General features: G+C 46.9%; 1 long non-coding RNA gene across 1 annotated transcript; it reads right to left on the reverse strand.

Annotated features, from left to right (window-relative positions):
• Positions 1–9,217: 9,217 nt before the first annotated feature.
• Positions 9,218–17,086, reverse strand: LOC310710714. The gene is made up of 3 exons (XR_014528210.1): positions 16,403–17,086; positions 14,094–14,181; positions 9,218–10,954 (listed from the first exon to the last, which is right to left on the reverse strand). It is a non-coding gene; the product is annotated as an uncharacterized lncRNA (long non-coding RNA).
• Positions 17,087–17,431: the final 345 nt, after the last annotated feature.

A 17,431-nucleotide genomic window follows, 5' to 3' on the forward strand; every position in this document is an offset into this window, starting at 1 on the left:
TCAGACTGGCAGCGCATCTCCAAGGCCTTGGACAGAGATGGGTGGGACTCTTTGCCCCCCCCCCCCGCTATCTTTTTAATCGGAGATGCTGCTGGAGAATGGAGGGTCTTCTGCATGCGAAGCAGATGCTCTGCAGCGGAGCCAGAGACCCTCCCCTGCCTCTGCAATCATAACTGATGCCTCGTGCTGCGAGGTGGGAAGCTCTTAAATTCATATTCTACGCTCTGTGATTAGCAGAGTCCAAATTCCTCTTCTAACTCCAGCCCATCAAGCACAACATTGAAATGATCAGTTGCGGCAAGAAAGGGAGGCGGTTGAAGTTAAGACGCAGGGAACTCCGACCCGCTCACTGCAGGGAGGAGGAGGCGGGTTGCCTGAACAGAAGATGAGCTACTGAATACTGACAGGTTGCCATCCAGCCTCTGTTTACAACCTCCAACAAAGGAGAGTCCACCAATTCTGAGGGAGTCCATTTCACTGTCAAACAGCCCTGAGTTGGAATCTTCTTTCTCGTCATTTGAATCCATTTGTTCGGGTCCTGTCCTCCAAAGCAGCTGAAAACAACCCCTTTGGATATCTGAAGACAGCCATCATATGACCCACAGTCTTCTCTTCTCCAGGCTAAACATACCCAATTCCCACAGCCGTCCCTCATAAGGCTTGGTTCCCAGGCCCCTTATCATCTTGTTCGCCCTCCTCTGCACGGAGCCAGACTCCCAGTTTTGTTCCCTGTAAGGTGCCCAGGGAAGGGTTGAAATGGGGATTCTTCTCAGTGGGACCCCAGAGGTGCCTGACTCTCTGTGCCATTGTAGCAGTTGGCCTGAAGCACTGCTGCCTCTGGTGGCCGGAGGCTGATACTGCAGATACATGCTTAGCAGGAATCAAGCGACAGGGAGCCAATGGAGTTCCTTGTGGTCCTATAAAATTATCGATGCCTTGCAGACACAAAATGATCCACCTGAGACTGCCCCTGCCGGATGCATAAAAGGGAATCCTTCTTCACAGAACATGCAGATAAACTACGGAACTCACTTCCACAGGAGGCAGCAGCGGCCACCAACTTGAATGGCTTTAAAAGAGGATTAGACAAATGCATGGAGGAAGAGAAGGCTATATGTTCCTACTGACCATGATGTCTATGCTCTGCCACCACAGTTGGAGGCAGCAATACTTTGGAATATCAGTTGCAGGAAGCCACAGGAGGGCAGAGGGCTCTTGTGCTCAGGTCCTATTTGCCGGTTTCCCTTAGGGGCATCTGCTTGGTCACTGTGGGAACAGGATACTGCCCTGAACTAGCAAGCTCTCCTTATGTTCTTGTGTTTCCTGGCCCACTTCCAGACCCCAAAGACAGACCCCAGAATCGTGGTTTTGTGGGTCCTTACAAGTGATTGAATTGCACAGCTGAAGCCCTATAAATGCTCCAAGGGGTCTTCCGGGATGCAGCTGGTCACCTCCTGCCCCCTATGGGCCTGTTCCCCCCCCCAGTCCCCCTGCCATGTACCCCTTCTCCCTGAGCCACTCACCCCGCTCCCGGTCTGAATGGCAGAACAGTTAATAAGGAGTGCTTTTCCTCTATTCTACTCAGAGCCGTGATGGAAAATACATTGGCTGGAAGTGAGACAAAAATCAATAGCCCATTCCATTTAACAGGGCGACTGCCACAGTAACTAGATTGAAGTGGATTAGGTGCCTGCTGTTTGGCTGACCCAGGCAGCCGCAGCATTCCAGGGCAGGCGCAGAGGACTGGCCTGCCGCAACAGCCTGGAACCCCACCTGCTCTTATCTATTAAATACCAAGCGCCCAGCAAGCGAGCAAATGAAAGAGCAAGCGCTCTTCCTCTCAGGCTTGTCACCGTTTGCTTTCCCCGGCTGTGGAAGGAGCAAAGTCTACACCGGCATTACTAGATTCATGGGCAGCTTGCAATATCGCCCAGCTTTCAGAAAGCGGGGGGGGGGGGATTAATGTGAGGTCCCAAGCCCAAGGAGTTTGGGCTCTGTGGAGAGGAGGGGGATCTGGATTAACCCCCCCCCGGGGTGCCTGTTGCACCTGTGGTGTGCTGATCAAGGTGTTTATTATGAAGCAGGTGGCCAAGGACGCAGGTTCAGCCTGTGTTTGCTAGACAGGGCGCCACAGAAAAGAGATGACTTTTTATTTTATTTAGTTATTTCATAATATATATACACCATTTGATTGTTGCTGGGTTGTTGTTGTTTTTAAAAAAGTGAAGTGGTTTACAAAGAGAATAAAACAATGAAATTATCAATAGAACAGCATTCAAAAGATAAAATCAGCAGTAAACTAAAAACAGATCAACATTCTGCATGTCTGGGTAAAAACAATAATAATAACTTTACAGTTTGTACCCTGCCCATCTGATCAGGTTGTTTGTCTAAACGATAATGTTTTTCGCAGGCACCGAAAAGAGTCCAGTGAGGGCACCTGTCTGATATAAATAGGCAGGGAGTTCCAGAGTGTATAATAGAGGTGAAAATGTCAGGATGCTCAGTCCGTACTTTAGAGGAAGGAGGGGAACTGTGCTGCAGTGTAGTTTCATCTCAAATTCAGTTGTGATTCTGCCTGCATTTACATAAAGGGGCAAAAGCTTTCCCTCTCCCTCTTCTCATGGGAGAGGGAACTTTTGCAGGAAATCACATCGCCGTTTGGAATTGAGGGCTGAGGTGGACAAGAGCAGCACTCAGAGAAAGATTAATCAGAAGCTGTGCACACGTGAATGCAAGCCACAAGCTGGGAAAGCTTTATTGAGATACCAAAGTGACGCCCCCTGAGGTCAAATGACTCCAGGCAAACCCAGGTGGATCTTCAGGATCAGGACACTGAAGATAGAGAAAGCCTGGGGAAGATGATCGAAATCAGTCACCCAGCATCCCAAGGGGGAAGACAGCTGTCAAAGGATATGAAAACTTCGCATGTTAATAATCCTTACAATTTTGCCAAAGACTTAATGCCCAGCCTGTCAGTAACACTGACAGAAGCTATTATGGAAACAAGATTGGAATATTTCAGTAGCACCGGCATCACCAAGGCTTGGCTGCAGATGGGACACACTCTCTCACACACACGAGAGAGAGAGAGAGAGAGAGAGAGAGAGAGAGAGAGAGAGAGAGAGAGAGGCCTTATCTTGGATGCACGACACCAGCAGAGCGGCTGGGAACGGGCTGGATAATTGCAGATGAGATTAATTCACTCTGTATAGATTTTTCCCTTAGTGCATTTTAATTAACTGTTTGAATCAGCAAGCCTTTTCCCCAAAACATCGTTACATCTTTATTAATATTATTATGGCACTTTTTCTTCATGTTCTATCTCTCTCCCTCCATCTCTCTTCCTCTGCCTCTCTCGGCTCTTGAGCATGGACAAAATCCGGATCTTGGATAGATGTGGATTTCATCTCCTCTGTGTTATCAAGGTCTGCCATCGCTAGAGCAGGATTTCCCATCCTCCTCGTATTGGATTCCCCAGCAGCCACCCCCCTTTCCCTCTCCTTCCCCCACAGAATGCAGCTTGGCTCACTCACTTACTCACCATCTGGAGCTCTGTGCCGCCCCTCTTGGCAGATCACCTGCTCACTGCTCAGGGCCCACACCTCCAAAGGTCAGATCAAGGTGTGGCCCTGATTACCTAGCAGAGGGAGATGTGGAACCCCCCCCCCCAGCTGAAAATGGGAGCAAACAGAACACACCAAAATAGCAGGATTTGACCAGTTAGTCAAACCAGTTAGCTTTGCAGAGGAGCTAACCTTGGAAAATAAGGCCAAGTCTATGTTTCAGCATGTCCTGCATTCTTTGGAGAGACTAAAGAGTTCTGGTCCAGGATCAATGTAGCCCCCTCACTTTACTACCTAAGTCCTTGCAGTTTTAATTGATAATTGATTCTGCAAATTTCGAAGGAAACCTGTGGTCCCCTCCCCCCACCCCTCACCACCTTGGATGTTGTTTTTTAAAAACAAGAACAAATAATCTCATTTTTCAAGGGCTAAAATATAATTATGAGCTTTGTCTACACGAATTCCCAGAGGGATGGCAGGCTTCCTCCTAATGTTGTAACAGAAAAGGCAAACATCATAATTAAAGGAGCCCACTTAATATATTGCCGGCAATTATGTTATTAGCGAGACGCAGAATTGAGGCATTAAAACAGCAGAAAGCAAGAAGACGCTCCATTCCGACACATTTTTCATTACCGCAACCCTGCCTCGCAGGGCTGTTGTGGGGATGAATGAGCGAGGAATTTCACAGCGCTCTGCATGCTAAACAGGCCATAAAACTGGAAAATATTCGGGCAGCAGTGATTAAAAATTAAGATAATATCACAGGAGCTAACAGGGGCATTATTACACAGTGTTGTGTGAGCAAATTAAAAGCAAGCCGATTCTGAGTACACATTAGGGAGAACATCCTGGTGGTGAGAGCTATTTGACAGTGGAATGGTCTCCCTCAGAAGGTGGTGGACTCTCCTTCACTGGAGGAGCAGAGGCTGGATGGCCATCTGCCAGGGATTCCTTTGCTGTGACCCCTGCATTACAGGGGTTGTGCTAGATGACCCTGGGTCCCTTTCCAACTCTACCATGCAGATGTATAGGAAGAGAGGGGAGGCAGCCTGATTCAAAATTCCTGGTTGGCTTCCAAAAAAGAACATCTCAAGGGGATGTGAGCAAGCTAGACGTCCAGCTCTGGGTTGCCCACTCAGTGAGGAAGGGAGGTGTGAGGCCAGCCTTGCCCCCCCCCCACCCAAACCCTCCACACTGGCTGGGCTGGACACAACACCTTGCTTTGCTTGCAGGTAACTGCTGCATCACACGGCCAGCAATCTCAGCCTGGGCACAGGAGGATCCCAGATCTGCATGCAAGATGGGAGGCAACGCAAGCCAAACCCGCCCCCCACCTCGTTGCCTCCAGGAAAGGCCCAGTGGAATGCCCCTATTTCCCTCTCCTTTTTACCCAAGTAAGAGTCCCGAACAGACACATGCAATCTTGCAGATGGGAGATTCAGGCTCTGTGAGTGATCCAAACCAGGCAGCCAATCATGATACTCAATTAAAGTGAGGAGGAAGGGGGGGGATGGACCACCAGGGCCTGCGTTGGAAAGAAGCACAAGAAACATTCTCTAGCTCTCAAGTTCTCAATGTGGCTCCCAAAGGCACCACAGTGACCCTCTGATCTACCCCTTGCCACCCACCAATTGCCCCTCCCAATTTTAATATATGTAAAATAATAATACAGTGGTACCTCTGGTTAAGAGCTTAATTCGTTCTGGAGGTCCGTTCTTAACCTGAAACTGTTCTTAACCTGAGGCACCACTTCAGCTAATGGGGCCTCCTGCTGCCACTGCGCCACCAGAGCATGATTTCTGTTCTCATCCTGAAGCAAAGTTCTTAACCTGAAGCACTATTTCTGAGTTAGCGGAGTCTGTAACCTGAAGCGTCTGTAACCTGAAGCATCTGTAACCTGAGGTACCACTGGAATGTGCGTTTCCTTTTGTATTTGCATTGATTGGAGGGGGTGCATATTTTTTGAGGTGCAGGACTGCTTTTTTTCCACCTGAGCTTTTTTTCTTCTGGGGTATGTGTTTTGCTCATTGGGAAGGAGAGGTCCTGAGTATCTCTCTCTCTCTCTCTCTCTCTCTCTTTTTTTTCTTTTTTTTCTTTTACAAAATGGGTATTTAGTGCTGCCCATGAAACTTTCTTAGGTCTCCAGTTCTGCCTCCAGATTCAAAATTCTGGGGGACCCCTGCTCTGAATTCATCCCTTCAAGAGAGGGACAAGTGAGTGGGGTGTGAGCCTACAGACCATCTCAGGGTCAGCTGAGGGAAGGTGGGGGGTCAGTTGCTGGAAGGAGGGGGCAAGGAGCCTGAGGCAGCCCTGGGGCCAAATGTAGCCCTCCCAGCTAATCTATCTGGACCTCTGGATTCTCCGCAAGCCATGCCCCCTCACTGGCTCGGCTCTGCACCATCCTCTGGTGCTTTTGTCTCACTGGGATGTGCCCTTGGCTTGCAATGCTGTCTCTGGCTTGCCTCTGTGTGTGCTCACACTCATACGCAGGCGGGTGCAAAAATGTCAGGCCTCTGCATGGCTGAAATGTAGCCCTGCTGTACAGTCACATTTAGGGATGGGGGGGATTTGACTCGGTTCACTTTTAGCGGCAAACATCTCAAACCCCCGCTTTCCGAAATAATATGGGAACCAAAATGCAGGAATTCGCATTTATCTGAATTTTTCAAAAATGTACTCCAACCGAGCAATGTTTACAAAAACAAACTGGGAGGGGGAAGGTTGTTCATCAGAATAAATGTGTCATTGAAAAGAGCATGCAGGAAAATGAATTACATTTGAAGAAATTGCTTGACCTAAGGTACACATCATTAGGAGAAATCAACACTGAACTGCTGGTGAATTTTCATGAGAATTTTTTTAAAATGCAATTTGATGAAGAATGTAGAGAACCAAACGTAAAATTGGATGTATAAGAAGCTGAGAGAATCCAAAGGGACAGGCCCACCCATCCCTTGCCACATCAGTTGCCTCTGATCAGTTTTGCATCTGGCCCCCTCCAGTTTTGTATGTGGCCCCCAGAAGGCTGACCACTAGGGAATGCAACCCTTGGGCTGAAAAATTTCCTTGACACTGATGTTGGGAAATATACACATACCCAGCATTTATCTCCATATAGTCGGGGGAGGGGGAGAGAAGATGGCCAGCTGGAAGGGAATCCATGGGGCAGAAGGGACTATGAGGGAAACTGCAGGTGGGCAGAAAGATCTGCTTTATTAACACATGTTCAGCCCCAGGAAATACAATTAAAATGTGATAACTGAGAGAATGTTTGCTCATCCAGTCCTGTTAGACAGGACGTGTGGATTTTGAGGGCTGTCACTGGGAAGCGGAGTTCATAGCTTATTAGAACTGGATAGAAAAACTTTGAAAGGGAGTGGCCTGTCATCAGCAGCGTGTCTTCACAGAAATGTTGTCTTTTCCGTTATTAATTTCATATAGCCCAGGCAGCATTCAGAACGCTGTCTTAAGTTTCATTCTATCTGTCCATTTGCCCTCTTTTCCTGACGCTGACTTTTTAATTTAATTTAATGTTACACCTGTCTTTCAGGCTGGATGGTGTTTCCACCTCGTGCCTTTTAGCTGCATTTTAAACAGAGCGGGTTTGATCCAGCCAGATTTAAGCACTTCCATTTCAGCACTGACTTCAGCAGGAGAGCGCTGCAACATGAGACTCTGTGATGTTGCTTTGAAGGGAGTTGGGCTAGATTAGCCTTTGGGTCCCTTGCAACACTACAATTCTATGATTCTGTGGCATTGCCTGAAGCTGGGGGCTTTTGCCTTTGATAAATTAACACAAGTACACACACTAATAATAATAAAAACAATCAGGCAGCATTTGAACCCAGTCCTGTTGACTACCTGGATGATATCTTGGCAGGAAATTTATGGCAGAATTCTATCAGTTTTAACACTTACAAGCAGCCCAGACTTCAAGAGCTAAGTTTAGATGAGGGCTATTAAGTACTGTCGAGTGAGACCCGGAGGACACTATAAAGGGGAGGGGAGGCATTAAATTCAGGCACTGAAATGCAGAGGTCAAGGCCATCTGCACGCGCGCACACACACACACACTTCCAGCATCTGCTCCAGTTGTGCCTTCTGCAAGCAGAGAGGGCTTTCCGCCGCTGCAGCTTTCTGGCTCAACGCTCGGGAGTCACCTCCATAAACATTTGTTTTAGGTCAGCTTCGGAGTGTAAACACTCCTGTTCACACTGCTCAGGGGCTGAAATTATTTAGATGTTGACACTGAAACAGGATAAGCTACTGATCTGTTTGAAAAATGCTTGCACCAGGCAGAGCCTGCAGGGCCCGGTAATCTCTGCGCAAAGTTTATACAAGCACCAGCTGTTGAGGGGAGTAAATTGAGAGGATAAACACACAGTGTCAAAAGCCTTGGCTCCGTGGGGTGGGGCAGGGGGGCACGTGAGTTCCCTCCTGGGACCCAGAGGTGCTCTTCAGTGCTGAAGCATACCTGCCAAGCTGACTGGCTGAGGATCGTCATCCCAGATGTACAACTCAACACTGACCGCAACATGCTCAGAGGCAACTCGACCGTGTTTCCACCAGCTTCATTTCCACCAGCATCCCTACTTTCTCCTTCAGAGTTCGGCTGCAATAGTGTCTGGTCATTCCGTCCCCTCAAGGAACCCAGAAACTGTTGTTTTGTGGAGATGGGGGACTGGGAGCTCTGTAGTGGAGGGTTTGTGGTGCCTTCCTCAAACCACAATTCCCAGTAGTAGATAGGTAGCCGTGTTGGTCTGCCATAGTCAAAATAAAAAAATTCCTTCCAGTAGCACCTTAAAGACCAACTAAGTTAGTTCTTGGTATGAGCTTTCGTGTGCATGCACACTTCTTCAGATACACAGAGAAAGTGTTGCATAGTTTTCTTGCATATTCAGTGGGATATGTGGATTGTAGAGGGTTCTTAATTCTAAGACCCTTGGGTATAATGTCCAGGTTCTTGCATTTAGTAAGAAAGAAGATATCAGTCTGTACCTGTGCAAGTTTCTTGGTGAGGTTGATGGACTTCCATTTCATGCGGCTCAATGTGGTGCCTTCCATGGTTCCAGTAGTAGATAGGTAGCCGTGTTGGTCTGCCATAGTCAAAATAAAAAAATTCCTTCCAGTAGCACCTTAAAGACCAACTAAGTTAGTTCTTGGTATGAGCTTTCGTGTGCATGCACACTTCTTCAGATACACAGAGAAAGTGTTGCATAGTTTTCTTGCATATTCAGTGGGATATGTGGATTGTAGAGGGTTCTTAATTCTAAGACCCTTGGGTATAATGTCCAGGTTCTTGCATTTAGTAAGAAAGAAGATATCAGTCTGTACCTGTGCAAGTTTCTTGGTGAGGTTGATGGACTTCCATTTCATGCGGCTCAATGTGGTGCCTTCCATGGTTCCAGTAGTAGATAGGTAGCCGTGTTGGTCTGCCATAGTCAAAATAAAAAAATTCCTTCCAGTAGCACCTTAAAGACCAACTAAGTTAGTTCTTGGTATGAGCTTTCGTGTGCATGCACACTTCTTCAGATACTTGTGTATGAAAACTATGCAACACAATTCCCAGATCCTTTAGGGGGAAGCCATAAGACTTACATAGATATAAATGTGTTGTGCTCATGTGCTTTGCCCATTTCTCATACAAATGTGCCGCTGCTGTCCTCCTTGCGGGATTCTGCTTTGGGGTTGTGTTTTGAAAGAAACCTGCGCTTCTGTTTTAAAAAAGCAAGCAAACAAACTTTGTGCAATTGCACCCACAATTCTCCTCAGCAAATAATGTTGCAGTTACATGCAAAAAGCAGGGGCAAGATTATGCATCAGCCAAAGTGGTGCAAGATCAGAAACAAGCATGAGTGATGGAATCTATGGCGAATGGAACCTGGTGATCTGCCCAACTATCTCTTGCTGTTGCAGTCAGCTCCTGGTGAGCATGCTTGTGTCTTGTGAACTGGACCCAGTTGATCTGATTATGGGACTAGAAAGGACCAAAAGGTGATCTAGTCCAAGCGCCCCCTGTCTGCCCAGCAGCCCCTATCTAGGAACCATTTCATGGCATCAATCCACAGGGTGACACAGAACAAACAGCAGCCCTGAAGTTTTATCATATGGGTCAAGGAACCTCCTGGAGCCAGGAAGACAAACAAGGGATATTCATTCATTAACCGTGGAAAGTGCCCTTTTCAGATACTGAAGGGTTTCTAATTGATTGCTTGATTGATGAATCGGTTAAAAAAGTAAATGATCAACTGAAAATCTTCTATTGGGTTGACTGTTCTAATCATCGCTAAAGATGGCCAAGTCATTGTAATCAGCAGAGGCAAATGAGCCAATGTAGCAGAGTAGAGGGGATTTAATTTGGATTGCAAAAGAAAAGCCGCCACACACTGTTCAAAGAAAAGGCCATCTTTAGTGTTCTCTTCTTTTATTCCTTGCTCCGGTACACAACAGAACAACAGCGAGTGCCTCAAAAATAAGCAAGGGGGCCTGGGCTCCTAATTCACATCCACACTGATTGTAAGAATATGGGAACGTAAGGTCCTGCTGGATCAGGCAAATGGACCATCTAGTCCAGCCTCCTGTTCTCACAGTGGCCTACCAGATGCCTCTTCTGGGATACCCACAAGCAGGATCTGAGCACAAGAACCTATGTTTCCTGCAACTGGTGTTCAGAAACATTGCTGCTTCCCACTGTGGAGGCAGAGCAGAGCCATCATGGCTAGTAGCCATCAATAGCCCTCTCCTTCTTGAATTTGTCTAATCCTCTTTTAAAGCCATCCAAGTAGGTGGCCATCAGTGCCTCATATGGGAGCGAGTTTAAGTCCTTCGAGAAGCTCAGAGCAGTAAAGGCTGGTCTATTGGGGCAAAATCTTACCCTACCCACCAGCATCAGTCTGTCCTCAGTGAGTTCACACCTACATGCTTTCTTACCTGCAACCAGTCCAGTGGTGATACTACCTATCAGCTTCCTCTTCCTTACTTTCAGTGTTGGTTTTCCAACCTTAGTGGGGAAGAAGGGGCTGAGGAGGATGGGGACAAGCTGTCAACTGTCATGGTGATGGTTGTGTGGCTTTCTGCACCAAACCACACATTTGTCAGGTTGCTGTGCACCACAGTCTGAATCCATTGCACAAGCAATACCTCCTAATACATTGGCATCCATTCCTTGTATATCTACAAGTTGTTATGCCTATGGGCTTTTCTTGCCATCAGCAGACTTGCTTGCCTTGACCAATGTGCCAGCCTACTTTCCGCAGGACTTGGAATCTGTAGATTTGCCTTTTGCCAAACTGAAACTTGGCAGCAACCTCAACACGTGTGTTGAAGTTGTTCAGTTCACTAGATGTGTTCCTCACTTCCCACAGCCAAAGGAGTCCTGAAGTGACCTGCAAAAATAAAATTAAAAAACGGAAATCAGATCATAACTAAATGCTTGTTAAAAGGATGTGAGTGGTGCATTTTGTGCTGAAGGAAGATTTTTAAAGCCTGCACATATTTCTCATTCTGATCTGAGCACATTGCAGAACGTCAGCTGAATCTGTCCTCCCTTGTAGCTTCATACAATCTGCACACACAAATTCTTCAGCTCTGGACTGCATCTGGCCACCATCTGGTGTGTGAGATGCTCCAAACGGAGACAAGAGATGGAGCATTTCACAGCAGATCTTCCAAGCAGCCTTTTTAGAAATCCCTGCAAGTATCCAATGCTGGTCTGAAAGCCCAGCAGTCCATCCCTCCCTCCACTGCAGTGTGCCACCTTGTGCCCATCAATGTGTTCCCCAGAATATTCAGCGTGGCTCATTCCCTCCACAGACTAGTGCTGAGACAAGGACAGAATAGAGAGATGTCTGAGGAACTGGAATCCTCAGAATCCCAGTGGAAGCTGACTTAGGGTGCAATCTCCCATATGGATGCATGGACTGAGACAGACTCGTCCTCCAGATCTTGCAAACTTCTCCAAACTTTTGCTCAAACGAGGCACATAAAGTTTTGCAAAATGCAAATGTTAAGACAAAATAAGTTTTGACTTTCATACATTGAGATAAAATACATAACATACATGTTAGAATTCCTGCTCCATGGTTGCAGTCATGGGATTTTTGTCTATCATACAGTGTATGTTTTGACTCCACAGAGTGGGAAGTGACAGAAACAGGACGTTTGTGTTACTGTGTTCCGTGAAGTGGGACTATTGTCCTTTGTTCTTTTTCTCTTTGCTGTCTGATGCTAGAGAGAGAGGGAGCCATGTTGCAGTGCTCCATGTGTGTTTATATGTAAATAAAGTAGATTAGCCAAAATGCTGAGTTGCTGAGGTCTGTTACATAAGCTGTGAAAACTCTGCGGATCCCTAAATGTGCCGATGTCTGTTGACATCAGTCGCTGTGATGTTTGGGCAGAAGAAAGCTTTTGAAGCTCCCGAACAAATGACCAGGAGGGAGAGAACATGCCAGTCGGGCATGTGTCCTCTGCCAGGACAAGCTCCTGACACTTAAATGTAAGCAGAGCAAAGGCAAGTGTGGATGAGCCCTTGGATGACTTTCAAAGTGGCTTATACAAGCTCATTGAGGAGAGGGCTGTCAATGCCTTGATGCCAAGCTCTGCTTCTGAATACCAATTGCTGGAAACCAGAGGAGAGGAGAGTGCTTTTGTACCCAGGTCCTGCTTGTTGGTTGACTATTAGGTGTGCTTAGTGGGACTGACAGGGGCTGGAGTCCCACAGGTAAAAGGTAAAGATAAAGGACTCCTGGATAGTTAAGTCCAGTCAAAGGCGACTATGGGGTTGGGGCGCTCATCTCACTTTCAGGCCAAGGGAGCTGGCGTTTGTCCACAGACTGCTTTCCGGGTCATGTGGCCAGCATGACTGAACTGCTTCTGGTTCAACAGGACACCATGACGGAAACCAGAGCACACGGAAACACCGTTTACCTTCCCGCCACAGCGGTACCTATTTATCTACTTGCACTGGCATGCTTTCAAACTGCTAGGTTCGCAAGAGCTGGGACAGAGCAACGGGAGCTCACCCCGTCGTGCAGATTGGAACTTCTAACCTTTCAATCGGCAAGCCCAAGAGGCTCAGTGGTTTAGACTATAGTGCCACCCGTGTCTCACAACATCTAGAGCAGTGTTTCCCAACCTTTTTTGGGCAAAGGCACACTTGTTTCATGAAAAAAAATCTCGAGGCACACCACCATTACAGCCCCGTGACGTCAGCGCGCAGCGTCACGCCGGGAGGGACGCACGAAAGTGTAAGTTTCAATTTTTTCCCCTCCCCCTTGCCTTCCTTCTGTGCCAACCGCCAAAAAGCCAAGAAAAAAGCCAAGACTTTAGGGCAGCAGGGCGACACGGAAGAAGCTCCTACCTAAGGACAGGTGCGACGGCCGTGTCTTCTTCTGCCACACTTGGCAGCCCTGCCTCACGGTCGTGACTCCCACCCTGATTTCTCCCCGCAGGTCGAGCGGCACAGGCAGCCCAATGTGTCCAGCCCAGACACAAGCCCCGCTTCCCCACTCTAGATCCTGAATGCGACCAAGTGCTCTGGACTCCCGAGCAGGGTGGGAAAGAGGACTCGCATCTGGTAGCCTCCGGGCTCCTCGCCTGCTAGAGGGATGGCATTGCAGGCAAGCTGCCGGCCGTCGCCATTGCCGCCCCCTCATGCGAGTGGACCTGCCCGGAGTGGTGGGCCGGGGGAGGCTCGCTCTCTGTGGGGATGTGGCCCGCACGCGCGGCCCCGCTTCCTCCTGCCCAGGGCTGAGCTCCTTACCCGCGATCTCGGTCTCACGCACACGGATCCCACTTATTCCGAAGCTCGCGCCACTAGCCGGGGCTCTCACACCGTGCCAGGGCGAGGCGGCATGGCCCACTGACGTCATCGCGGCTCACCGCCGCCCTCGACTTCCCTGTTCCCTCCCCTCCCTCGGGTTGCCGTGGTTACCGAGGACTGCAAGCTGCTCGGGCGAGCGTGGGGCATTAAGTGGGAGAAGGAAAATTAAAATTAAAATTCGCCTGAAGGCCGCCTCTCCGGATATCTTTCAAATTTTTTTATTTTTCCCGCGGCACACCAGGCAACGTCTCGCAGCACACTAGTGTGCCACGGAACACCGGTTGGGAAACACTGATCTAGAGGGCCACCACAGAGGGCCACCACAGAGGGCCACCACATTGGCTGAATGTGGCATAACCAACTCTCACAGAGGCTCAGAAGCTTTTCTGACAGCTCTCCTCCTCTGGATGACCCTCTCCCCTGAGAGGTTCCTTCTCCTGGTCTTGCCTTCGCCTCGTGGCTGCTTCCTGTAGTCCTATAGTACATATTAAGGCATCTTAATATGTAGACTTTATTGTGATCAGAAACCCTGATAATGCAGGGAGGCTTCTAACTGTCCTCAGATAAACATGCTGAGAAGCTCCCTTCAGACTTCTCATAGCAGGAAGGTTGGGGCAGAGGGGGGCACCCATTCTACACTAAGATGGGGGGGCAAGGGGGGCAGTTTAAGCCTGAAGAGGACTATATAGGTTTCTGTAATTCACCTTCATATCATTTTCAGCAGTAGAAAGATGGGTTTTCTGGTATTAGCAGCATTACACACAGAAACACATCTGGTTGTCCCCTTGCCAGCTGCAAGAAAGGAATTGGTGGGTCTGGGGAAAAACTGTTGTAAGCACAATTAGCCTTCTAATTAACAAAAATTCATAATGAGCACTCGCAAGTCAAATGGGTGTTTTGTACATGAGATAGATGGGACACATCCGCCATTCAAAAATGAATATTTATTTCGTATGAAATTTTAATTTTTCAGCATAATGAAAGGCTAATTCATTATGAATTAGAGATGAAAACATTTCAGGACTTTGGTGACAGTTAATGAGGCCAAGACAAGCGCCTTGCCAATTAGCCATGGAAGACAGATTGGCTGAGCCTACTCATCCATTTCCGAAACAGAATCTAAGGCAAACACGTTCGCAACATGCATTCACTAACACTAACCGGGTTTGAAGCCAAGAATGTATTACTAATCACTTCCCCATAGAAATGCTATTTGCTATGCAATCTCTAGTGTGTTCACCCTGGAAAACATGTAGTGGTTATTCCATTTTACAGACATGGAAGTAAAACTGGGAGAAAATGATTTGTCCAAGACCACACAATGAGCGCAGGAGACCTAACAGAACCTACTGGTCTTGTGTCCCAAGCAGAAGTAATGTAATGCAAAACAACTGTTGTTAAGACATTTCTTTCGGAATCTGCTAGACAGAGCCAAACAGGGGTTGATGACAGGTGGGTGTTCTGCCCCCCCCTAACATAAATCGTGACTAGGCAGTCAAGATTTATGGGGACTTGATTTATTTTGACCCCAAGTGCTCAGAAAAATCTGTCAAAATCTTTCTACAATTTCCACTTTTAGTTAAGTATTTTTGTTTATTTACTTGATTTAGGAGGGGCAGCTGCCCCCCCCAGCTCTGCTCATGGTCGCACCCCCATTGAATAGGCACTTGTTGCCTTTTCAGCACTGGCTTTTTAATCCATGTTCACACAATACTATCCAAAATGCATATTTACTGTAGTGTGTACTTGGTTATAAAATGCTGCTGTTTGACGTCATTTCTCAGACCAGCTTCACACTGACTCAAGTCCTTAAGCCGTTCCTGATTCATCTCTAGCCAATATGTGAAAACCTTTGCAGAGGGTAAATATGCCCCCGTCCCATCAATGCCACCTAGTGCAGCCATCCCCAAACTCGGCCCTCCAGATGTTTTGGGACTACAATTCCCATCATCCCTGACCACTGGTCCTGTTAGCTAGGGGTGATGGGAGTTGAAGTCCCAAAACATCTGGAGGGCTGAGTTTGGGGGTGCCTGACCTAGAGTGTTCATAGATAGAAAGGTAATGAAGCCATGCTGATGTGAACAGCTGGAAGTAGGGGAAGAGCTGTGAACCCCAAACACAGGGGTAGCACTTCACTGAACTCTAAGGCAATACAGTGGTACCTCAGGTTAAGTACTTAATTCATTCTGGAGGTCTGTTCTTAACCTGAAACTGTTCTTAACCTGAAGCACCACTTTAGCTAATGGGGCCTCCTGCTGCTGCCGCGCCATCAGAGCATGATTTCTGTTCTCATCCTGAAGCAAAGTTCTTAACCCGAGATAATATTTCTGGGTTAGCGGAGTCTGTAACCTGAAGCATATGTAACCCGAGGTACCACTGTAATGTAAACACACCCACAGTTGGACTCCAACTCCCATCATCCCTGATCATCAGCCATGCTAGTTTGCCTAGGGCTGATGGGAGTCAGAGCCCAACAATATCTCAAGGGCACCATGATGACAAAACTCGCCCCTTGTAGCTGTGCTTTCCATGTCAGTTCCATGTGATTCCTGGCTTGTTGTTCTCTGTTGTTCTCTGCTTGGTGGTGCAAGGAATCCAAAGGCCTTGTCCAAAATCTGCAACATGGAGATCTTCTGAGTTGCTCCCCCAGGAGCTGGCCCTCCCTTCAGTTCCTTCATCATCTTATTTGTATTCCACCTTTCCATATAAAGAATCATTCTCAAAATGACTTGCAACAAAGAAAGCAGGAATGCATTTCAAGATCAAACCTCCCTCTAGCCCCGGTTTTAATAAACGCATGTCTTTTATTTTATTTTCCTTTTTTTCGTAGGTCACTTTGAGTTGCCCACGGCAAAAGAAAAGGATTAATAAATTTAACAATAATTTAACAATAACAATAATTGTAAGAACACTTGCATAACAATATAGTGCAACATAGCAGCATACCGAAAAAGCCCCAATATTTCAGTATGGTACTATAAATATAGCAAGATTACATTAACATTACACCTACCAGCAATAGCAGAAATAACAAGGGAGCTTGACAGCGCATCCTTTCCAAAGGGCAATTCATGTAAAATGCAGGCATCAGAAAGAGCGCGGAGTGAATATGTATTTTAAGACACCAAGCAAAAAGGTATTTGAACCACCTGAAACAAGAAACAACCAAGGCTGTTAGTCCAATCACACAATGTGCACATTTCCAGTGATGGGGGCTTTGGTGCTGGGAATGCATCAGCAGAGAATATAACCTGTTTTCTGCAGGAGAACAAATGGAAACAATGTAGTGGAAACACCAGTAGGTTGTAATACCTAAATCAAGAAGAAGGAAACATTTCTTAATCAACTGCAGCCATGTGGACTGGAAATGGAAATGAAAAAGATAAAATCCCACCGGCCTTAATGTTAAGCTCTCAGGTAATTCAGATACGGAAAAAGGATCTTCCACATTCTTCTATTGCTCCCACATCCCAAAAACCCACAGGCTCATTCTGCAGCTTTTCTTTGCGGTCCTTGCATAAACCCTCTTTTCAGAACAAGCCATTTACAAACATGCACAGAATTCTAATCCAGCGCAGATTTAAAATTTTACAAATTTTCAAAGATGTTCAGGTTCTGGGATTCAGTTGTCAGGAGTCCAGACTGCTCACTACTTGACCATTGCTCTCCATCCTTTTCTCAAGCCTTTTGTGGTTTCTTAAACTTTGATGCCACACACTTCTTCATGGTATACATGCAAAATGTTCTATTAAGCCATAAGGCTAGAAACTGGGCTGGGCTTTTCTTTGTTCTTTTAAGTTTTAAAATTCTGTTTTATTGTTAACATGAGATGTGGTGCAGAATGTAGTACTAACTGCTACACTTAACTCTCTGAGAAATTGAGTTTTCTTTTCTAAGTTATTATCTCTAGAGGTTAGGACTTGCTTTTCTCAACGACTAGCAAAACTAGCTGAAAGTATAGTTAAATAGTCAAATTGCAAAATAAACTGCAAGATGATAAATTCGTCAGCAATCTGTATAATTTGCAAAGGTCACAGAGGCA

Source organism: Podarcis liolepis (assembly GCF_965112155.1).
Source record: "Podarcis liolepis genome assembly, chromosome: 7".
Taxonomy (NCBI): Eukaryota; Metazoa; Chordata; class Lepidosauria; order Squamata; family Lacertidae; genus Podarcis; species Podarcis liolepis.